We start from the raw sequence: 25,108 nt of genomic DNA on the forward strand, positions 1-25,108 counted from the left end.
CTATGAAGTTGATGGAACACCAAAATAGGATGTTAGGGACCAGTTCTTTTTATGATCAAAGTTCTCATTTCCAAGCGAAGAAGTTTTGCAAGAACGCCGACTTGTAGTCCGGACCCTGTCAATCGTTAATCTACGGGATTTTATGAGCACAATAATTCCTCAACTATTACGACACTCTACCGAGTGTAGACCTACTCTCCAAATGTTTGTTGGGATAATTTATTATTTTAAAATTAATAGCATACCGTCGGATGAGTTCTGGTCTAAATATATAATTCTTTTTAATTATGAAAAAACGGCAATGAACGTCCAAAAGGAAGGAGAAAGCTGTTATTACTTTGGAAAAGACCAAAAAGATGGGCAAAAAAAGAGCGCGAATAAGCGTATTTTCCTTGAGCCTAGAACCTTTGTTGATTTATGATGATTGTGGAAGAGCTAAAGGATATCAAAATGGCAAAGCAAAAACCCCAAACCAAAGACAAGCGCCTAGAGTAATCTATGGTTGCCATAGGGACCAAAAAGACTTTCGTTTTATGTCATTTGATCCAGGACCCTACTCACAAATTAAATTACTTTAGAATAGAAACTCAGAGAGAGAGAGAGAGAGAGAGAGAGAGAGAGAGAGAGGGAGAGAGAGAGAGAGAGAGAGAGAGAGAGAGAGAGAGAGAGAGAGAGAGAAGATGGATAATGATAATGATGTACTTTATGTTAACCTTATAATGAAATTAATGGTGAATCAATTTGTTGATGGTTTTATTTTTTCCATTTCAAACGAAATGTTATTTCTCTTCACAAGGTGATGGCGTTAGAATGACCATGCAATGAAATATTTTGCCCCAGATTCTCGGATAACCTATCGTCCCTTTCCATTGAATGTCTATCTTCTGCATTGAGACTGCAGGCATGCTAATATCTTACGCCGGATGAATACGAGAACGTTCGTTCTCGGTCTCAGCTAGTGCGGTTTCAATTAAAATGTTCATTAAAATTCTCCTACGAGCATCATCGCCTCCACCACCATAGCGCACTGTTTATTCGATGATTGTGAATCTGTTGAAAACATTCGTCTTCCTATAAACCGTTGTGTTTTCTGGCTGGCAGTACAATCTCATTTCGGCCCTTAATACCCTCGATCGTATGAAACACGAAACCCACATGAGCAGCAGCGTGCCTGGAGCGGTAGAACGTAGGACGGGGAACTGGAAAGGCTTAACCGAAATGAAAAAAAAAAATGCTCCAAGAATTTGAATCTAAACAATCTGGTTTCAACGCCCAGAGCTACCCAATGACTCTCGATGTACTCGATGTTGGTTTGGGTTGGCAACAGGAAAACTAAAATTTCCTCACACCAGCTTATGGGGCCCGTCAGCTCAGTTCGCGCGTTTGCTGCGTGCAGCCAACGAGATGAAAAATGGCGCAACATCGTCTCGCAGACGGAGACGGGTTTGTGCTTCGTTTTGTTTTCAATCAAGCTGCTCTCATCGCTGTCGAAGACCTTCTTGTAATGAAGCGATGATTCCCATCTGCTCTTTCTCTCTTCTATGAAGAATCCACGAAGCAACAATTTTGCTGCGTTTGCTACGAGCACGAGAACTGAGAACTGAGCTGCCTGGCATTGAATCGTGCAAGCGATAGGCACAGAGAGAAACATCATCATTTGATCTTTTGCCTTTTTTGATAATTGTCTAGTTGCAAGCAGCTTTAAAATGTTCATTAAAATGTTGCTCTTCAAGAGAATATTTTGAATGATTCATTGAACTCCTATTATCTTATTATTAATTGAAAAAAAATAATTAAAATTCTTCCCGAGTGATCTGATGCTGTCTAAAGTTGGCAGGTATTTGTAAATTTAACGCATAAGATTATTTAACGCATAACGCGCATCAGTTAGTACTATTTGGCCATCAAATAAATATCTTTTTTTCCTCTGCAATACCATTCAACTTCAATATTTCGTTTGATTTATTTGTAACAAAATGTGCAAACAGTATTCATGAAAAGAAAAACTATCAAAATAATGTCATAGATTTGATCATAAAAAAATGATAAAAGAGAGAAATTATCCACCCTCTCTCTCACGAGATAGCAGAACGTAGTTTCGATCTACGGACCTCTGGGTTATGGGCCCAGCACGCTTCCACTGCGCCACTCTGCTCTATGTTTATGTTGCTGTTATATTGGAAATAAGAAATTCAACAACATATTCTGTTCCAATAACCAACTGTCTGAAAACGTGTTTGGAGAAAAGTGTTTCAAAATTTCAGTTGAATTAAAAATGGTTAAATAAAGAATATCAAACTTTTGAGCTGGATTTATGTACTACCATTCATGCGAAAGATGATTATAAAAGGATTTAAATCGACCGAATGCTCTCATTTTCCAGCGTGAAAAAAGGGAGTTTTAAGCAAAACAAGAAACTCCAACTTATCACAATAACCTTCACCGTCGTCTCAGTTGAAAAGCCACTGAAGCCACTGAGCGTTGCGGATCGTTGATGCTCGCGAGCCTCACGAGAAAAGTTTAATTACAGCATCGTAAAACGATTACAGAAACAATAATTCATTCTCGGTGCGACCTCTCGGGTCGCCCCAGCTTCGCCAGCTTCTAGCTTCGGATGTTTGCAGTTTTATCTTAGAACCGTGAAGGCTACCCAGGAGCCTTGGCACCGTGCCATACCACTAGGAATTAACAGAGCGAGCGCACAATGCGGTTCGTTCGGACGCCTCAGCGAGCTCCGAGATGCAATCAAGCAAACAATTGTTCCATTTCTCATTCCCCTGGCTTGGTTTAAATCGAGCAAAAAGACCCCTCAAGATGTGTCCCTCAAGATCGCAAAGGGATTGTACGAATTATCAATCATTTGCTTGGCACTTGGGCTTGCTTTATCGCTTAAAGCGATATGACCTTGCACGATAGCTACAACCTGCGGTGAGCCAGAACCGATTTCGAAAGAGCGCGCTTTGGAAATTCGATCCCACCATCCGGAGGTAATAAACTCTTTGGCCGCGTTTGCGTCAAGCGCAGTTTTGTTGAAATAGTTTTCCTTTAAATTTAAACATGGTCTGTGCTTTGGGTTCGAGGCGGGAGTGTTCTTGGAGTGCGCTGTTGGGTGGCCAACATACCGGGGACGCACCGGTGTTTTACACACCACGGAAACCGCGTGGTTTTTACGTGATTCGCCACCGTTGGTTCTGTGGCCACTGCGGTCACTCAATCGGGATCGTGTTTTGTGTAACGGCAGTCTGGCATTTTGAAGGAATTCGTGGCCGGGGTGGCCTACATCGTCGGTAATGTCGGTCGGTTGGTCGGTCAGTCAGTCAGTCGTGTATGGACTTTTGAAAAATGTACGCTCGGTAGTGCGATCTATTTTCATGATTATTTATTGCATCATTACAGCACGAGTGGTTGGCGCGTCTGCCGCCGTTTGAAGTAATCAGGCATCGGTATCTATTAACATGAGATCCTGTTTCGCATGGTTACTACCGAAGCACGTCAGGCCAGGATCGGGTATGTTTGATCTTTGGACATTGACGATCTTGAAGCAAATTAACCTAAATTTCTTCAGACAGAGAGCGATCGTTAAAGCGCTTCTTACCGTAGCTACGATGTAGAGTTACTGGATGCAGTAAGGCTTCGATGGAAGTAAGGCAGACAAAATGAGTCTAAATGAAACAGCTGAAAAGCACACGATATAGCATTAGAACAATCTTAACCACTCCAGTCTCGCGCTAATGAAATGTTCTAAAGGTAAAATCCTCACGCGATGCCCCGAGAAGGAAACTCGAGTAAAAGTAATGTTCATTTCAACGTCGTAGCATCTCGAGGCTCTCAAAATTGGCACTGTCTGCAGTCACTGCGTCCCGACTGCGACCATCTTTATTTGTTCAACTAATGTTTGTTTACGCTTACCATATTACACTTTGATATCTCGAAAAGCCGTCGCTCGCTGTCCGTGGCGCAGAGCCGTGGCTGTGCAAAGGGCTGGCGGAATGAGCTTACGGACCATAAAACTGAAACTCGGCAAATTATCTCAGGTGTTCCTTGCTATGCCACATCGTCCATAGCACGCACGCACGCACGCACCGTGCCGTGTCGTTTCGTTCCTGGACGGCCATGGCATGGGTTTTCCAGCGTTTGAAACACTCCATCCGTGAGGGATCCCCTCGTTTGAAGCGAGCTTCTGTGTGAGAGGCTCCGGGCGCTACCACACCGGTCGGATGCTCCGAATGGGACCGGAGCAAGGCAATACAACATTCAGCAGCACATAAGGATCCAAATGGATCCAAATGGAAGCCATTGTGACGATCCTTCTGGCTCTCTCTCTCTCTCTCTCTCTCTCTCTCTCTCTCTCTCTCTCTCTGGCACTAAGGAAAAACACAGACGAAGTTAGGACGGTTCGCGAGGTGCCAAGGAAGGGAATGCTCGAAAATGATGTGGATGAATAAAACATGTACACCGGTGCTGCTTTCAGGTGGCTTCTGTTGCAGAACGTTCTACACAACATCCTACACCGACATGCTCATACAGCCGCACTGTCCCGGGACTCCGGGTGCCTAAAGCGAACCGCAGCAATATCTGGCTCCGGGATTGGAGAAATTCATGTCCACCGCAATAAGCTTGCCGTACGTTGGGCTGCGGCACCACTTCACCCCTGAATGGGCCCCGGAATGCAAGTTTAATGAAGCTACCCGGTCATAATTCATGAAATTAGACAATATTATTTCATGCTACAGCGAACATCAAACATCGCGCCGAGCCGGCAGAGAATACGATACTTCAGGGTTCGCTGCAGGTCTTCAGCTTAAGTTCGTTTCGTGGACTTCTGACGTGCCCCAGTGTCAGATGACTCGCTCCGAGGAAGTCCAGGAAATCAAATGCAGTAACTTGAAGTCACTCCACAAATAGCGAAACGGGGCCACGTTACGTCCGGCCATCAGCCCTTTTTCCTTGCGCTGCGTACGTCAGTGTGCACCATGTGTGTTCGGAGTGGAGCTGGGACTAGTGGTGGTTCCGAGTGCGCGAGTATTTCAAGACGCTAGACGCCGATCGATCGCTGATGCTCTCGATGGCCATTAAGGATCGTCGTTTGATTGATGGATACTTCCTCACGCGCACGGCTCTCAGCTTTCGAGACGGATTTCGTAACCGATCCGGACCGCCGCTGGTCCAGGGGAGCGTTGGAGTGGTGTTGAAGCAGCTTGAAATTAAATAAATCTGGATCCCCGGGATGATCCCGTCTCTATTGCGGACGTTCGCCGGACTACAGGAGGAATGCTACGTCAATCCGCACAAAGCGCGGCCACAGCCCCGTGCCGATGTGCTGATTGGACACTGACACTTTACATAGCATGTTTTATGTATGCACAGACGCCCATGCTCATGTATGCTGGAGGCTGGACGAAGAGAGGGGTGAGATGTTGTGCAAGAGGCAATAAAAACTGGACCGTGGCCGGCCATTGACTCCGGTTGGGTCCAAGTGACCGGCCTCTGCTCTGCTGCTGGTGGCACCAAGAAGACATCTCTTTCGGTTTTTTGTTTGGTAGGGTCAAATGAATTCACCTTCCTGCTCTCGGTTGCCGCAGTCGCTGAAAATTCGTGGATGTGATTGAGATTCCCGGGTGAGTGCATTTTCACAAGCATCTGGACACAAGACTGGGCAATTCACTGCATCTGCTGGCCACTGGCACACAGTTCATTTGGGAGGGAAATGTCTGATATGCTAAGCCTGCAGATGTGTGTCGAGCGCGTGAAGCATTTGGCGATGATAACCGAAATCGTCGCCTATCTTTAGTATGCCAGCGAGGCGGGGGCAATAAATATTTGTTAATTCATTGTTTTGGGCCAGCGCGCGATTAGGGAATTAGAATTTGGGTGCACAATTTGTAGATCACTGTATTTGATTAACTTCTTCGTTCGTTCGTTCGTTCGTTCGTTGTTGTTGCAGATATGGTAACGGCAAAACGTGCCCGAATGTTGCAAAACAGTATTTAGATTCCGATGACAGTGTGCCGCTGGTATTAGAATTGATGCATAAAGCATCATCATTTCTTTATTTTTGAAATTACCATTCCATTACACAGTCTGGAGAACATTTTTGCGAATAGAAAGTACGAGGTCCGAACATTGGCAGCGCTTCCGCGTGATGTGTACTCCTGTTTGGGACCCATTTTATCGATGATTATTGTTGGGAGACGCAGCGGAATACCAAATATGTTGGTGGGACGACAAAAAACAGTACGATGGTTCACCATTGTCGTCCGCGAAATGAAATGGCCTATGAATAACGAAACGCAACACTTAGAAGATTTGTTCCCGCGCCATGTTTGTGGCACCGGTTTGTGGTGAATCTGTCGTTGGCTGTTCCGGTCCAGAGGCGAACTCCGCCGGTCCGCTGTTGGATTGCAATGGAACAAAATAGTAAAGCGAATCGAGATGTCGAGGGGAATGATAAATTGTAGTCCAAATACATCGGGGATGCTGCTTGTTTTTGTGCACATAACAAAAAAGGAACATCACGCAAAATGGATGCCTGTCTGTTTGCATTTAAACTTTGCTCATCCGAATCGTTTTGGCAAATGCAGAGAAACAATAGGGAGCAAAGCTATCAAATAAATACTCGTCCATGCAGAAACAATCCATGCGCACGTATGTCTGAAGAGCCGGCTGATCGGTGGGGGAGAACTAGGCTTGCGTTCTGTGACGGAGCATCAAAACTTCCGAAAGAGACAAATTGCGCGCTCCCCGTCAGACGATTTTAGACATGCAGAGTGCACGACACGAAACTGCGAAATCACAGTCCGAAACAATCAGCTGTCGTGGTGCAGCGGCCTTTTTTCGATGGTACTTCGCGTACCCAATACTTGATTCGGGTGGCAAAATTTCGAACCGTATCCCATAACACTCATGGCTGGCTTTCGTCAGGCCTGAGGTCAACAGAACAGAATGTGACAATCTCATACTCCGTACATCGTCGAAGAAAAAGAAGGAAAAAACCGGTGAAATAAATGACTCTACGCGACGCGGTACGCGACGGTGGCAGTACTGCAGCAGCCAAACGGATTGTGACAGCAGCGAATTAGGTTAATCGCTTATTATTTCGTTTCCGCCATGCTCTTTTTTTGATTATTATACGCTACGTGGGTTCGGCTGGAGCCGGTTTCGGTTTGGTTCTGTGCCGTGGTTGCCTCGCTTTTGGTAGCCGGTAATCCGTTACACTGCAGCTGGTTCTGCTGGTGGAGTCGTTCTCTTTTGCATCTGTGTCACTGGAGTTCGGTTATGAGGTTAGGTCGTTCCGGTACGATGAACACTGGGCGAACGAGTTGGTGCTGATGGTGTTGTTGTTGCTGTGAGCTTGAAGCAGGTTACGGGGAAGATCTGTTTATTCTAGCAACAGTAGGCTGCAAACTGTGCAGTGAACGATTCAGTAGGCACTGCAGTCCGTCACATTCCACTTTCAAACTGTCAATGTCGGATTGATAGATTGATTATCGCTCTGTCCCAGCAGCTCTGGGGTAGACGAAAGGGAAAAAAAGCAAATAAGAGCGATCACTTTTATAGGAAAGTGTTCACGAAACAACAGAATGCGGTAGTAGGTAGTAGATGCAATAGATGAATAAAGAAACAAAAGTAAATTGTCTGTGGAATCGAATGGAAGTTATGGAAGTTAGACAATAAAATGTGGTAACCATTCGGTCCACAGCCCAATTGCTGCAACAGCGAGCGTTCGCGTCGTTGAACAATGTTTTCGATGCAATGTTGACGACAGTTAACAGTGCCAACAGTCAGTTACGGCAGCATATACCAACCGTGGCACGAATCGTTGTTTGCTGCCTGGCGGCGGTTGAGGCCTGAACAGCTTTATGTTGCCCCATAAAGGGGCGCGCGATAAGAGTTGTTTTGTAGCGGCTCTTGGAGGCGTCGATGGTACTCGGTTGTAGGAATGGATTTTCCCTTTTTTAGAGGGACAGACAGACAGACAGAGAGAGCGAGAGCGCGAGAGGGTGACAACATACCAACACACAATCATACATAAGGCAATTCGTCTAGGGCCAACGTCTGATGATGACGTTGGGTTGGACTATTAGGGTCAATTATGATATGGTGAAGGTTTTTAAATTGCCACTCCATACTGAGCTATGTGTTGAAGCAATCATCTTCTCAGAATGTGTGGGATTTCTTTCCTTTTGATATATTTAAAGAAAATTGTTTTTTTTTCTCGATACTACTGAATACAGATTACGTGTCATGTAAAACTATAGCTCGATCAGTTGCTATACAATTGGCCGACATCAGTGAGCATCATCAGTGAGGAAGCATTCCGCTTGCCAACCCTTTTGTCTGCCTAGCCACTAGACTCACTCTCTTTTCACGCTATACTTCCTATGCTCTTCCCATTTGCTTCGCACACAGCCCAACTACCAAGCGAACGCCGTTTCTAGCATCTTCTATCTAGCGCGTTTGAACGGAAGTAGGTCAACTGTACGCCTGACCCAATTTTCCGAACGGCGTCGCCCGTTCGGTCGCCATTTGTCATTCTCTGGCGATGGGAGTGCGGAGCGGGACGCGTGGTGAATGGATCGCGATGCTTTTCCTCCCCTTTTCCTGCCCTGACTGTTGTTGATAGTTGACGAAAGCCGGTGAACCGTTTTCTCTGTGCGCCGTACACATCTTAGGTTTCTTCCGCATCTCTTCACCAGACTCGCGACAGTTGTTGATCGTGAGCGGCACGGTATAATGCTATTGCGTTTACAGGTTCCGTTTTTATGTTCCTATTTTTCGTAACTCGGCCTATCCCTACCAAACCCTTGATTCGTTTGCCTTTTGTTTGTCGTAAGTTTCAGCCAAACCGTTCCGGTGGATTTGTTTTGGTTTCCACGGTCACGGCGACGGGCGGGTGGCCTCAGATCGCGATTATCCAATTTCGTATCCAACCATCAGTAGCAGACGTTTTACGATTACTAACTTCAAACCAATTTGGGTCGTTTGAAAATTTATTATCTTCAGCATGAACTGGAGCATAATCTAGTTTCGTCGTCTGTAGCGGTGGTAGGAGGTTGGTGGTTTACAGAGTTTCTGTTTCTCAATTTTCAATTATCTCACAGTAGAACCGTAGGATTTGATCTAAAGTTTGGAATGATAAAGACTCTTTTAGGCAACATAATATTCACTAATCTATAGCAATAATCTTACTAAATATTAACATGTAGAGGGAAACCCTTTTTAACACATCGCTCTGCTTCATGTCTTAGAGGATATCTCCCTTTACTTGATTCTCACGTATTGGATTTATAGATCGCGCGGAAGCGAACCATCGCTGGATCATCGCGGAGACGTTAATTAGAGAGAAAAGGCTCGCGCTTAAGATCTAATTTAGAAAGTTTTTACGCTTTGCTTCTAAAGCAAACATGATTCAGCACTGCTCCTTCATGTGTATCTCGCTTGAATGTAAAAGTTATATAAGCTTATGAGCTAGGAGACATGATAAGCTGATCCTGCCATGACGAGACTAAACGTTTCCTCTCGTTTCTATGCACTATTCGCCAGCCAGTTGTTGCGATTTCTTTATTCACCAAAAGGCACATTGCCTGATATTAAAACCAATCACGTTAAACGGAAGAATCCATTTTCAATGTGTGTTCGGTTTTTTTACGTTTTCTTTGTCGTCGTTGTTGTTGGTGCGGAAACCGAAACCATGGCCAAGATGGAACGATGATGACATCACGACATCAAGTGTGTTGTGCCCTTTGCTCCGGTTTTCGCGACCATATTCCATTCCCACATCGACCGTTTACTGTCACAGTGTCGTTAAAAGCCATCGTCACGCCCTGCGCCGATGTCTCCTCCGAAGCCGTACGGGGCTTATTTGATTAGGATATCTTTTATCTTTAATGGCACTTGTACGCAGCTGTTCGAGGGCAGAGCCGAGAAATGCAAGACAAGCTTAACGAAAAGGATTCTCACACCTCACCTCGGTTGGTAATAAAATTAGTGCCCATCAAACATATCCGCGTTACACGGTCGTGCACGGTTCGGTAACACGCACGAGTGAGTGATATAATAATATCATATTTGTACGCCCAAACCGCCGTAGACTTCAGTGTTCGTGTGGATCTTTTTCGTTTGGTTCTAAATGTGTCATCGTGTTTTATTCGCTGAAAATGCTTATTTCAAAGGGGGTTTATTAATGGTTGAAGGTACAAGGACGGGTAAGTATCGGATCATGAATTTAAGCTTATCATCAGAATGATAGCTCGTACGTAGAGTTTAAATTACTTTTTACATTTTCAGTATTTAAACTCGACAGTAACACTATGTTCAATTCCCATAAACAACAATTTAGTTTTCATTTAACTCACATTCAATTTAGATGGTTATCAGTACATTAAAGTACCTTCTCGATGCTTGATGTTTGTTCAGTGTGCATCAAAATTGATTAATCACTTCTTTTTTTCTATACTCCCTATTTTAGAGTTGATAAAACATTAAACACACTTCGAGTTGTTTAATAGATGTTGTTGTGCTTTGATAAAACAATTACACAACACATTTGTTTAAAGAATATGCATTCATAGAACGCGCTGCATTATATCAATGTTCTAAACATAAAAAATAATAAAAACGTTTTCTTCCTCTGTCTGGCTCGCTGTTTATAAAAAAAATTAAAACAATTTTGTTTTCTTGTGCAAGTCTAAATCGTTTGTTAACAGCACGTTATTATGACAGGCAAAAAGGAATACAACCGGACGAACATTTACTTTTCGTTCCCTCAATACAATTTGAAGCATGGAGTGTAGCAATTCATGTTCACACTAAAAATGTAAAACAAATACAACCGAAAAACACCAGACAACCGTGTCTACTAAACAACCGCGTCCGGAGACTCACTTCGCATACACCACTGCATGGTGTATGGTCCGGGTCCCCAAAACCGATTTGGCCCAAACACACAAAACAGGTTCTAATGGGCGCGTCGGCGGCGAATAATCGACCGAAAGCCAGGACAGTCGTAGTATACAGCCGCGCCCCGGAGTGGTGTATGGATTAGTGTTGTTGCTCGGACAAACGGTGACGCACGACATTCAAAACTAGGTCAACGACAGGCGCGACGTAAACCGCGATGTCTCCCCAACACTCCGATGACATTTCTTTTTGGCTTGCGTGTGTTTTTTGACTCTGCGTCGCTGTGGCCGATCAGGTTGGTGGTCCTCCGCGGCGTTATCGGCTGGTGCGCTCGTTCTTTCATCGACTGTCACCGACTAGATAAGGCGTTCACGCACATCTTACGCACACCCGTTCGCGCGCATACACAAATAGGGAAGTGTTTCTTCTCCACGCGCTGTAAGAGAATGTGCATTGGGGCTTGACTGCGCACCGAAATGTGATTCTGATTGGCCACGGGGGTTCGAGTTCGAGACCTGCTTTACTGCGCTGGCAGATCGCCCAACCGCGATCTACTCACGTCGCGTCTCGTCTCGACTGAATTATCAACCAGTTGCAACGAAAGAAGAGGAGAGCTGCAGTCAGGAGTCAGTAAAATTAGAATAGATACCTTCTCGCATGTACAATGATAGTTTGATGATGCAATCGAGAAGCACTCGTTAAATACTGTTGCCCTGCCCTATCCGGCCCCATACCCCAGCCGATGCCCAGTCCCCTTTTCAATTGCTTCCACAATTCCCTTGGTCTCCATCAGCGAGAAGATTACGCAGAGAAGGCCATAAATGTGAATCTCCGCCTCGGCCGTAGCCCTCGGAATGTGGTGCTTAGTAGCCTCTGGATTGGGGCTGGGTAGTAGTGTGGGTATAGAAGTCGCAGCAGTACTGCTGCTGCTGTTGATGCTGGGAATTCTCAAATACAGCAGGCGTGCGTGATGATGCCGCCACTGCACTGTACAGACACGTACTGTAACTCCGCTGCTCCGCTGCTCCGCGCTACGCTGCGATTAGATAACTCGCGGCCAACCATTTGGTCCGTGCTGGATGGCCGGATGCTGACATTTGCTCGCTTAAATGAAAACGATGGAAGCGCTTAGTAGACGCGGCGGTACACTACTTGCCCTAATTCGGCCGTTAGGATTGGGCGATTGGCGGAATGTGATCATAAGCGGACGGCGGAATGATTTATGCAGCTCTAATTTACGCCGCAGAATCAGTGGAGTGTATTAGGCGAAGAGTTCTATGATAAGCAACTATGTATGTCTATCCACTAAACTTATTTACAATAAAGTGTAAAGAGAAGCTAAAGCAGAGAAAACACGCACGTTAAAAAATGCACTTAAAATTGCTACTGACTTCCAATTTTAAAAAATCAAATCATTTGAATATTGAAACTAAATTGAAAGAAATATTAAATGGTTGAAATCTAGCTGGATAGTCTGAATAGAAGAACTGCAGTAAGAAGAACAAGATTTATGTAAAAAAAAAGAGCCAAAACATAACAATAACAAGTTGGACAAATATATCAAAGTTAATTCGCAGAGCAACGCCCATTTGGTCACATACAATTACACAGTGCACTGTACAATTACACAGTGCACAAAACATCGTGAACGGAGAAGGGGAAGGGGTACACCAACTCATTAGTTGTGCGTTAGAATAGATAAGAGTATTTGCGCGCCTGGCTCATAATACTTCGCATCGCGAGGTTTGAGTTTAATTTTAGATAAGTTCACCGTTCGCGCCTCCCGTTCCTGTGTCGCCGGCCAGGCGGTCGGTGGTCGGTCGGTCGCTTGTTGTTTGGAGCTAAGCTAGCAGCGCGCCGATTGCCGATGGGGTGGTGAATTGCATGGGAAGGGACATGGGGACGGGTGTGTAAGTGAGAAGCAGAACTGGCACACGAGCATTTGGCCTAGGCGGACACACAAACGGCAGATGTTACGGTGGTGCGGAACTCTGGGAGCTTAGGAGGAACATCGCGGCGTTGGTTTTGGTTGCTGGTCGGTGGTCGTTGGTACGCATCGAATGGCACAAAAAAAGAAAAACCACACGCACAAAGCAGCTGTCCGTGTGCGTGAAATGCGACGTGGTTCATTGACCTTTTAGTGAGAGAGAGAGAGATTGCGAAATTTATCAGCGACATCCGCCGTGCTCCACTTTGAAAATGGGAGTTGCCGATGACAGGACAGTCGGTGGCGCAGCATAAAATTATGATTTGGTAATTCATATTCATATTTGTGTTGGATGAGTAAGACACTAACGAGAAGGTACGACTGTCGATGAGACACTAGACTCTTGATTGTCTTTTAGACACGAACCGTTGCAGCATCACATCAACTGACGCTAACCGCGTCACGGATGGTATGCTGTGAGAATTCAAAGCATTCCCACCCCTTTGAGCTGACCTTTAACACATGGTCGCCTCGTTAACAGCACCGAATGACAACGGAATGCCTACGCCCCTCCACTAATGTCCGCCAAAGGCGCGAATTTGTGGTGCGTCGTCGTGGGTCACATTCCGATCCCTGGCCGCCGGGGGAACCGACGTTCCTATCGGTATCGGAATTCGATCCCGAGGCCAAGCTACAGATCCATACTAAGGCTGTTACTACGTTTCACGCACGTCAGCTTCTTTTCCCTCGTAAGCTGCAACCTAACAGAAGAAGCCACTCTCAATGTGAGGCTTGTTTGTCGAACGCCGCGCGCGTTGTGTGGCCTTTCTTCTTTGGTGGATTGTAAGGAAGGAAGCGAGTGGAAATGGTAGTCTGATGTATGAGGGATCATTGGAAGAAAGATAACAAGGCCCGGTGGCTTAAGGACTTCATCTTTGAATTTGTGTCCCAGATTTCAGAGAGATTTACTGGCAACAAAAGAGCAAATGGTAAAAGATGTTATAGCCTAATGTCAGTAAAGTATGTTTGTAACTTCTACCATATAAGGACATGTGTTATAACTATTCTACATAACTATATTTACATATTTAGACTGAAAATATAGTAAATTGTAGCGTGTATTAAATCTCTCAGTTTTATCAGTTTCATTAAGAAAATGATTAATGCATAGAGGAAAATATGTCAACATGACCATACGACTGGTACTTAAGATAGAGAGAATTACGCAGTTGATGATTGATAAGTGTGCACTAATGACCTCGTTAGTTCCAACGGACTAAAAGTATGCATCGATATAGCAGCTTCTGGAGTAGGCGTCATTGCTTTTCATGTGTCGTAAAAATTTCATTCATTCGAATAGACAAAAACACTATAGAAAAAAGTGAAGCTTTTTAAGAATATAACAAAGCATGATGGTAGAATTAACAAAATGCTTATTTTACGGGGCGATTAACCGTTTTTTTGTATTTGTTTGCTTTATATTGGGCAAAATTTTTGAACCAACTGAAGCAAAAAAAGACAATTATAGAGTTTGTAAATTCGCGCGTTATACATCACGCTGAATGCATTTTGTAACGATTTTCGCAAAAGTAAAGTTTTGAACGTAGATGTACATCGTTAACATTAACGTTTGTTTTTCATTTACCAAGTGAAAATTCAACAATATTTCTATTATTAGGATTTTAAAACATAGTTATGGAAAACGCATTACCTATTCACACTCAATCTCAATCTCAGCTATAGATAAATATCTCAGCTGATCGAGCAGAGAGTATTTCACATAAGCCTTGTACACATAAGCCTTGTAGCTTATGCTATGAAAGTGGTTTCTATATATGTTTTCCTATAATTACGCCGTAATATGTTTGCAAAGAGCTAGTTTTATGTACACAATAAAAAGTTCTTCCTGGAAAAATCCAATTAATGCCAGTTTTCTGCCCCAACCTACCGTTAGTTGCTGTTCAAAATAATCTCACTAGAAAATGCCCCAAAACCACAAAATATGTTCCTTGTTATGAAGTAACATATTTATAGAATCTAGTTAAATTGTTCTCTTTAATAACGTTAGTAGCTTTTCGCTAAAAAGAATCAACTCTATTCACCGAAAGCCACCAAGAATGCGCTACGAACTTCCTGCCAAGCACGCTAACACTGCACGCCTTTCGGTACTGCACCACATTCAAGAGGATGAGCTGGTGTCGGAATCGAATCTGAATTCAATCGTCCCGATTGTTACAAACCACCGATTGCAACACTGCTGACGTCAATAGAACCTACCCGGACCTACGTTTCTTTCTCTCTCTTGCTATCTACCGCATTAGAAGTAGCATCACCGACCGACCGCGTTGCGTTCCGCGTTGTTTACGGAAATGCACGTACCCCGCCTCGCAGTACACAGCTTCCTGGTTGCATCGGATGGTTGATGTCATCCATTTACCGTGCGCGTACGTGCCATCAGGCCCAGAGCAAATGATCTGCAGTAGAACCTGGCCCGATCGCGCTTCATAGGTGCCAGTGTATGGTCATTTCCATTCGCACCGTTTTCCGTGCCCGTGCACCGTGCTTTTTTGCATTGATTACCTTACCTTTATATTTGTTTTGATTTGATTTGTCCAAGTATCTGCCCTGACAGCCCGCTCGATTTATTCCACTCAAAGTAACATTCAAGCTGCTGGCGGGACGATTGTCGCATCCGTTGCGTTGCTTTGAATGCAAATGAATGCAATTCGTACCATTGCACTTATACACATTATAGTGTCCATCATCAGGCCAGGCAGTCAGGTCGGTAGTCAGCTAGAGATACACAAAAACAAACGCCACCGACGACAAAACTAAGGACGCCGTAGCTTGACTGTCGATAGTCGGGCCGTTCGCGAGCAGCGTACAACCGCGTACAGCTCTTCTTAATTAGTGGCGACTTGTGGAAGACTCGGTAGATGCTACTAGATGGGCACTCTTTACACCCCCTTGCCAGCGAGTAAGCGAAACGGACGCCACCGTGTCGTGATGATGTTTCGATGTCAACGAGACATAACCTCGAAGTGGGTGAACGGGTCGGTCGGTCGCTTGCACTGCACTGCACTAATTACCAAGCGTTACAGAATCGCCCTCTTGCGTGGTGAGGAAAGACGCTAGTGCGAGCGTGAGTGCGTCAGCGGGCATTAATTATCTGATGATTATATTTCACTCGCGGCTCTCTCGGTTGTCCGTGTCCGTGAGTCATTTTGCTGGTGGTGCACTCTGTGGTGTATGGACGCGGTACACACATCAGCACAGCTTCCGCCATGGAATGCACTTTTGTCCGATCCGGTATCCAGTGGACCAGCAGGTGCAGCAGATGTTCGTTGAGGTAGGGCATTAGTGGCCGGATGTTCTGCTCGGCACACATCTGAGGAAGATAAGTTTCTGTGTCCTTGTTTGATGGTGTGTAATGTAATAGCTTTCAGGTATCTATTTGTAGGATCTTCAGCTTCAGGTAGAGTAGAAGTTATGATGCTTGCATTTGAAGCGTTGAGCAGAATTATTCGTTCTGGAAGTGATTTCGTTTATAAAAAATCTCGAGTATTTGAACAACTTTAGGGGGGACTTCGGTGTTTAGTTTTTATTGGTGGCACATGTTTTTAACATTTTTCCCTGAAAGCTGATCCTTTCAAGAGTATTGTGTAAAAGTTTTGGATCAATCGAGGAAAAACTGACACAGATACAGATGTTTGAAAATCCGCGTTTCATACAAGGCTCCATGCAGCCCGCTACTTTGAAGAGCGTTCCCCAAAACCAACGTTTTCAAAGTCGTTGTCCATCATACCGTAAAAACTACTGGGCCGATCGATTTGAAATTTTTAACACATAATTTGCACACTTTTTGCCAGGTAACCCCGTCGAGAGATCAGTAAAATTGTTTATGCTTTTTTTTTAAACAAATCTGTAATGTTCGTTTTTTATGGCAGAATCGCAAAAAGCATCACTTTTTCAACTTCAAAAATCTGCCAGAAATCGAAAAATTGGAATTTCAACAAAACGTTCCGAGGTTACCTAGATAAACTTATAACCTTTCTAACGAAATTCGATTTGTATGTTTCAGATGATCCGTCATGTCGCTACGATGGACACCGTAAAAAGTAACTTTTCGTCGACACGCCTACCAAAATTTGATGCCATGGAATAGTTTGTACATGAATGTTCCTCAAAACTATATCAAATATTTTTAAAAAGTTGTAGATTAATATGCCATTTATTTGAAAATATAAATTTTAATGGTTACGTCACAAACATTCGTCAAAAAGGGCCTTTTTTGGCCCGAAAATACCGAAGTTCCCCCTTAAATAAAGAAGAATAAAATATAAAAATTCTCACTTTTAAATTATCTTCTAGCGTTTTTCTGTAATATAATGTCTGATAAAAATAAAAATTCAAAATTAATTGTTAACATTCCAAAAAGGTCAATTTGGATGGATGGAGACGCCTGGTTTTTTCATTTTGGAAAGATTTTTTGCGGATTTTTCAGCACCAACTGGATGCAAAATGCTGGTGCGAAAAATGGTTGACATATTTTTTGTATCCCTACCAGCCGACAAGGCGCAATAAAGAGTGTTTCAAACGATCCTCCTCCTACACCCTTCCACCCTTTCACCCTTTCACCCTTACTTCGCCTCTTTCTTGAACGATCCCGTGCACTGCGCGACATCAGGGCGGGCCCCTGGGCCGTCTATAAGCTTGGCTAAGAAGAACAAGAACAGGCAAATACAACTAAAACCATTCCATTTTCCAAAATTGAACCCATCACCCCTTCAGCACACCGTCGGTGGTGGTGGTGACACATCGGACCAGGTGAATGCGAAGATCGGAGAAAAGCGTTCGGAGCGAAAATCAATATCTGGCTGTCTTGTTGTGAAGACCCAGCGACAGGGTGCGGGTGCCACCTTACAGTCACCGAAAGAGGTTGTTTTTTTTTTGCACCAGGTCCTTCTACCTGGCTTTTTTCTTATTTTCGTTGGTTTTTGTCCGGTGATGTATTGGAATGCTTTCCTTTTTTTTGCACGCCAAATGCGTGTTTCCCGAAACATGGTTATGCTTTTGCGAGTGTGCAAAGTTTAGCGATGCGGGGTTTATGTGGGACTTTAGCTTTTCCGTGTACGCACACATGTGTGCTGGATGGATGGAAGAAAAATGAAAATTCACCCGAGGGCTCTGTGTCTTCCGGAGGGCGTAAAATGATCCATTAGAAGACGATGCTTTTGGTCCTTTTTCATCCATGGTTTGATAGATATTCGAAATTCGTCTTTTGCTGAAGATTGCAACAAACAACGTGTAGAAGAGTTATGCGTATCGGTTATTGCGTTGCTTGGCCTCTTTCATGCCGATAAGAGCTGCTACGTCAGTGCTGGTAGAGCTACCAGGTTTCGGAAGTTAACATCCAGGGTGCAAAAACACAAAACCACAAAGCACGCTGGTACGTCACGGTCGGTAGTTTAGTAGTCTTTAAGAGATTGTACCTTGATCCTTCGTCATCCGCTAGGTTTAACATTTTCCACCTGGCCGGGCACGTCGGGAGCCAAACCGAAACAAACAGAACAAGGAGCTTGAGAAGCCAAACAAATGAACCCGTCAGTAAACGGGGCGGCGGATGGGCTTTCCGATTCGATTTGCCGTCGAAGTCAAACCAGGCACCAGTGAAGGCGCGCGTCTTTGCATCGGAATTTTTTCACACCACATGGTCCATCGAATTGGGATGGAAACGGCAGCGCCTATCGCCTTAATATAAAAAAAGGGTTTTGAGGCCTTTTGCGGAGGAGTCCGGAGGGTAAAAAGTGGAACGATAATACGGAACGGGCGGATCGAAATAAACGGAATGTAGCAACAAAAAAACAGAAACTGAACAGAATGACACTGGTTGTGTTGTGTGTGACGCGGTGCGCAGCCGCGGAGCATAATATGATGGAACGGAACGGAAAAGCATGGTTATGCTTTGCGCCACACCCCATCGAGAGCCATCGAGCGATGGCCTCGTTTCGTGGCACCGTTCTCGTTGCCCCAGCAGACCTTATTGGGAGCAGAGTTTTCGCAGCCGTGTTCGAAGGATCCCCGCCATTCTCCCCACTTTGTGTGCTGTGGATGGGCCAAGGACTGTGAATCATTTGCATTTTAGGAAAAAGTACAAGGAGTCCCATAAGAGTGGCTGCTACAGCAAAGCGCAAGCAGCACGCAGTTAACACGGGATCACGCCACCGGTTCGATCGATATTCCAAAAATCTAAACTAGATGATATACAGGAACTGGAAGGGAACGGGATTCCTGGAATTCTTGTAAAAACATCATTAAACCATAGTTAGTGAGCTTCGCTTTCCAAGCAGATTCTCGTGTTGTAGATAGCGGCTCTTCTCCTTTTGTGCTCACCTTTTAATTAAGAATTCTGTATCGCCTAAATCTTTATCACCCAGGTCGTTGGTTGATACACACGCTTCATCAGCACTTCCGAGCTTCCGGTTAATTAGCGACCATCGCCAATAACCGACCGCCGCAACGCCACCGTGGTCCGCTGGTCATAATGTTGCGTGAAGAACGTGCTCGAGTGCGCGCCAATCCAACGCGCTTTTGACGAAAGTGGAACTGAACTGAACCGAGCTAATATGGCGCTCCTGTCACGTACCTGCTGGCTAATGTCCATCAGGCAACAGGGGACAGGACGGTGGTCCCTTGGCGAAATAGTGGAATAGACGGGAGGGGATTGGGTTGCGGATGGCCCTTTCAGTTTTGATAAGCACTCGAAGGAGCGCTGGGTTCAATGTTTTATTTCACCATTCATTCTCTCTCTCTCCTGGAAGATTCTCATAAATTGCTGCTCATCCAAATGCAGCGGCTGTGATTTATGGGTTTATTAAGCTTCATTACGCGATGGTGTGAGCACCATCAACACATAATGTTTAGGAGGAAAAATTGGGACCCTATTTTTGTTTGATGTGGCAAATCGTTTTGAGTGATTCCGATAAATCGCATTTGCGTTTGAGGAGATCAAAGAAACGTTGGGTTTGTGGCTAGTTCTTACCGTGTGTAAGAATTGAACTTGTGGTTAGTAATGCTCTCTGTACTTTCATTTAATTAGTATTGACCAAAGCACGAAGTTATAATCCGGACAAATGAAAAATACTTTGGATCTTGATTGACAACTAAAGCCAGGAATTTGACGCACGACGATGGTTGCTGGTGCGAAATCCTATAATGCGTTTTAAGTAAAAATAAACAAAAAGGATTTGGATCTTTTGAAGATCATCGGTAATGCTATGAATGAATTCGTTAAGTCTGCACACTTCCTTGAAAATAAAAAATGCTAATTCTGTGAATTCTGCACGTTCTGTGAAGATGAAATAATACCGAATTTTCTTACCTGGTGGACCATTTCCAAGGAAGGATACCAAAAATGGATTTCCAACAGAAGATGTTTAAAAGTTCACCGGAAAATGAAGAACTCAGGAAAGAACAGAAGACTGAAAAGTTCAAATTCATCTAGCAATGTTTTTGTGTAGAGGAAGGTTGGAGTACAGATCTGGAAAGCTATCACTTGCACCTCAAGTTGGTAGTTGCTTATTGCCTTTAAATGGATCAACAATAACTTGCTCTCATAATTCTCATAACCTTTTCAACCTAATTCTCTCATATTCTTACATTTTTACTAACTTATGTGCATATTGAAATGCCTTAGCTTTATTAAAACTTTAATACCTTCATCTAGATGAAAAGATACTTTCCATTACATCTCCTTTCTGGACCGCCTTCAGATAACAACACAAAACTCAACGATTGTGTGCTGTGATCTTAATTTCTTGAATTAATGCCCCACGAATAATTAGTCAGCTGTCAAAGGCTTCTAGTTGCTGTTCGCTCTTTCTACACCCTTACACCCAACACCCGCATTCGCTACCGTCTTTGAAGAAACTTTTTAATTAGAGCGCGCACATTGTCCTCCGCACGTCCACCACCACCACCACCAACTTTATCCGCCATTTCGGGAAAGCAAATCAATGCCAAGTATCATCCAGAAATGGCGATGCCCATCAGGTCGCACGGGCACGGCTGGATGGACAAATTAAAAGCAAAACTTTTGTCACCACCAATCGAAGCCGATTGGCATCGATCCACTCCGTTGGCCCCCGACCAGGCCCGAGGAGATAGGCGAGGAGCTCATAATTCGGTCATAATGGTGGAACAGCGAATGGGCAGAAGCTACGAGGAGCAGCACGAACCAACAATTTATCGCTTTTGTGACACACATTGTGCTGCTGCTGCTGCTGCTGGTGCGGGTGTTACCAAGGACTTTTGGATGCTTCTTCTCGTTCTTGCACTCGCTCTGCCTCTTTTGTGCTCTCTGCCAATACTAGAACACCGAATGTCCTAGGGAATCGAATAAAATCAATCGTCTCCGAGATGGTATCGCAACGGGGAGAGAAACGCAATCGTGTTTGTCAGTCTGTCAATTCTTCTTTCTTAATTTTCTTTCTTTCTCCCAGCAGCACCGTTTTCGCACCGTATCGTACCCCGAAAGCATGCCAAATGGGGGACAGTGAGGACTACGCAGGAGAGAAGGGATCCGAAGCTTCTCGCAGCTCCTTTGCGGCAAACGCGGAGGATAAATAATGTGTATACCACCCAGAAACAGTGGCCAGGCGGTAAGAAGCTCTCGAGGCAGGAGAAATCAAACGGAAAGAAAACAAGGAACAGGATAGGAAGAAGGAAGAAGCTTGAAGTAATGGGCCCTCAAGCAAGACCATATGAGACTCGAGATGGGATGGGGCTGTTCGGTCGAACTACCGGTGGCAACCCAAATGATGTTGGTGGTGGTGGTGGTGGTACTTTCGCAAAGGCTTTCGCTTGAGCCTTCGCATCTTTGTATGAGTGTGTTGGTGTTCTGTGCATTTCCGTGGCTTAATGCGGTGCGGATTGAAAAGTAGGTCAATTGGGGAGGGAGTAAGGGTACGATCCCTGAGGCACGAGTTTTACATAGTAGCGGGCAGGAATATCATCAGCAAAGGTGGAGAGAAGGATGGCGGCAACGTTGGGGATCGATCGATTACATAAAAAGCTCTTCGTGCCGTACGAGATACGGAAGGCTGCGTGGAGGAAAGAGGCGTGCTGCTTTCCCTCGACCACACAAACACAGAGTCAACCAACTCGGCAACGGTTGATGCTTTCAGAGAGGCTTGGCCACCGAAGGCTCGTTCATTCGCATTTTCTTCGGAACGGAAGGAGGCCAAAGCTGCTTCCCGAACCCACACACAGGCGCTATAGTTTTCCCGCATTTGATGGTGTTCGGTTGCGCAATATGCCTCATCTCACTAACACAGACTCTTAGAACTCGGGAATTGGGACTTCGGGGAGAGTAGAAGGTGGCCGTTCGGGTGCGGAACTGCGGTAAGTACGCGTGCGCCCGCGCAACTCCAGGGCGGTGGATCGTGACCGATTTTCATTTCGAAAAACTTTTTTGGAAAACCAGAACATCCGGCTGGCCAGAACGTGCATGTACGATAGGTGGGATGCTAGCTGGTGGTCGTGTAGCGCGAATAACGCACACACTCGCACACCGAGAGAGGGAGGGAGGAAAAATTAAAATTTATTGATCGACCATCGCACTGCAATAGTGTCACTCACCCCCGTCCTCCTTTGACACTCTTGTACCTCATATTTGTCGCTGGAAATGGAACGAGCCTTTTTTTTTTCTTCCTCTAGCTCGGTCGTGTGTTGGTGTGTAAGAATCCTCGAGTGACGACAAGAACTTTCTTCTTAAGTTTTCTCACTCGCTCTCTCACAACTGGGAGGGGCTTTGGGGCGGCAGACGGGAGCAGCTTGCGGAATGGTAACGAAATGACATTAGAAAACTTGATTATGTACTCGCGGCCGAGACCGGTGGCTTCTTGGTGAATTTTTCATCAGCTTGTTGTTTTATTAAAATTTACTGCCCTATTGTATGCCGTTACAGAGCCGGTCGATAGGCCGGTTGGATGGGAGAGGTCCGGCCGAAAGCTTCATGTCAAATGGAGACGCCCGAAATGGAGGCGCCCAAAAAATGTATCCTTCGAGAGCCGCTGCGATAGATGGGCGAGGTGAGGCGTTTCGAGATTCAGAGATTGTAGATTAAAGCTAACACATTGCCGCAGGGCGCACTGTGAGGCGAGTGAGCGTGACGGGACGGGATGCCGCGGTTCCTGCCGCTGTCCGCTTGGGAGAATAATTATGTTTATCGTTTTCCATCCAGCAATTCTCTCTCGGTTTTCTTTCCGAAGTGAATCGCAATTCAATTAGGGCACCAGTACTGACGTTGGTAAACACTTGTAACGAAACGGTCCGGGGAAGTTGCTGACTTCAGCTGTACGAAGAGGAAAAATGATTGAGACGTTGAAGTTTGTGAAGTGTAATGTAGACAAAAAAAAACGGGGTTTAGATACGGGGTAAACTCCTATTTAGGCACAGATAATATATGATTTATTGTCGTCTAAGGTTCATATATACAATTTATTCAAATGAAATATTTTTTTCCGGTACACGAACACATTGCGTTACGTTGCGCACTGCGTTGCGTTCCGCATTGCGTACATTGCAAAAACCTACGAAAGCTTACGCACTTCAGTAAAGCTCCCGGTTAAAGCTTTTTCGAACTTCACAAACTTTTTCACTGTGGGATCGAAAAATAAATAAAATTATATTATTTTGGCACTATGGTAAAGACATTTTAGGTAACAATTTAGTGCTATGTACGGGGAGAGTCCTTTAAGAATCCTTTTTTTACATCAATCGAAGCAGAAATAACAATGCTATTTATTTTTGAAAATCGCCGCCAGGATCCGACTGTCAATATCCTGACAAAATTGAACAAATCTCGTTTCGTCTTGGATTCGTTGGCTACCGATTCATAAAATATATCTATAATAAAATTAGATTTCTATACCAATGTCAAAACTTTTTTTTGTTATAATAAACATACTGCTCGCCGGTCCTTATACATGTTAAAAATATAAAAGAAGGTATGTTTGGTTGTTCGTATGTTTGTTGATAGCGATTGCGTCAAACGTTCTGATTGAAAGAGAAAGCGCTGAAATGAAAGATTGATAAAGTGATCGGACGAGAGAGAGAGATAGAATTTGTGATCGACTGTTATAAGATCTTCAAATTCTCTTGAGCTCAGCATAATACCCAAGAGCGTATTCATAAAGAATTCTTTGGACTCCAGAAAAGCGAGAATGAGCCGACGAACACTGCTAAGAACGTGATAAGTAGACGTAATCTTTTCCAAACAACAGATCAAGTTGGTGCGACATTAGCAACAGATTCAAAATGAGTACAAACCAGTTTCTTTCATCGAGCACTAATTTTAATCGCGGAAGAGATAACGACAGTGGCAGTAGCGTAAAAAATGCATTTCTATCACATTCACTCATTCATTCCTCATACTGGCATCCGAAGTCACTTTCGCCGCATTGTACCATTCTCGGTCATCCTTTGGTCGCCAGCTGGGCCTGGCAAAGCATCGCTTTGCCACACACACTCCTGACTAAAGAACGCGAATATAGCTTTTATCACGAGATAAAAGCAAAACAGTAGATACGGTTTAGAGCCTACCATATTTTGTTATGCATGCATTTCTTTCAACACATGCTATTCGTAAACTGTGAAAATAAAGAATAATTGCGATGAATTCTTATTTTGGTTTCAACTAAAAACGAGTCCTGATTCGTCGAACCAATTTTCGAAAAAAAATTAAGACTTTGATACTCGAATGACACTTGTAACTGTCAATTATTATGGATAAGTTCGAAGGACGAATCCTTGGATTCTCAGGACATAATTGAATCTTCTCGATTGTCGATTTCGTATGGCCGATTGGTTCGTGAGTAGAAAAACCAACTGTTGCAAAATCCACAGCTAATAGTTAAGCAAAATTGCCTGCCGTCGGTCGGACGACATCGGCATCCACAGGATAATAAATTGGTATAAAATGGACCGTGGCCACAGACAAATATATTGGGCTGGAGCTCTCATTTCCTAATGCGAATCATCAATCCGTTTTAAATTAGCTTCTTTATACCGTTTTATTAGCAAACTTATGCTAAAATGCTATGCTATTAATTAGCAACTAATACCAAAAAATGGCTTCGTCCATCGACGCCTGATAATAAAATTGTTAAAGGACCTGCATTAATTATTCATCATTTCCAATTAGTCGTATGTTTCAAAAGATTCCTTCAAAAGATTTCCAAGTAAACGAATAATCATTTTTCAAAACTATCAAACAGTCAG

At 44.3% G+C, this 25,108-nt stretch overlaps 1 non-coding gene across 1 annotated transcript; it reads right to left on the reverse strand.

The window, feature by feature from the left end:
- Positions 1-2,083: 2,083 nt before the first annotated feature.
- Positions 2,084-2,155, reverse strand: Trnam-cau (transfer RNA methionine (anticodon CAU)). The gene has a single exon. It is a non-coding gene; the product is annotated as a tRNA-Met (tRNA).
- Positions 2,156-25,108: the final 22,953 nt, after the last annotated feature.

The sequence above is a fragment of the Anopheles aquasalis genome, chromosome 2 (assembly GCF_943734665.1).
Source record: "Anopheles aquasalis chromosome 2, idAnoAquaMG_Q_19, whole genome shotgun sequence".
Taxonomy (NCBI): domain Eukaryota; kingdom Metazoa; phylum Arthropoda; class Insecta; order Diptera; family Culicidae; genus Anopheles; species Anopheles aquasalis.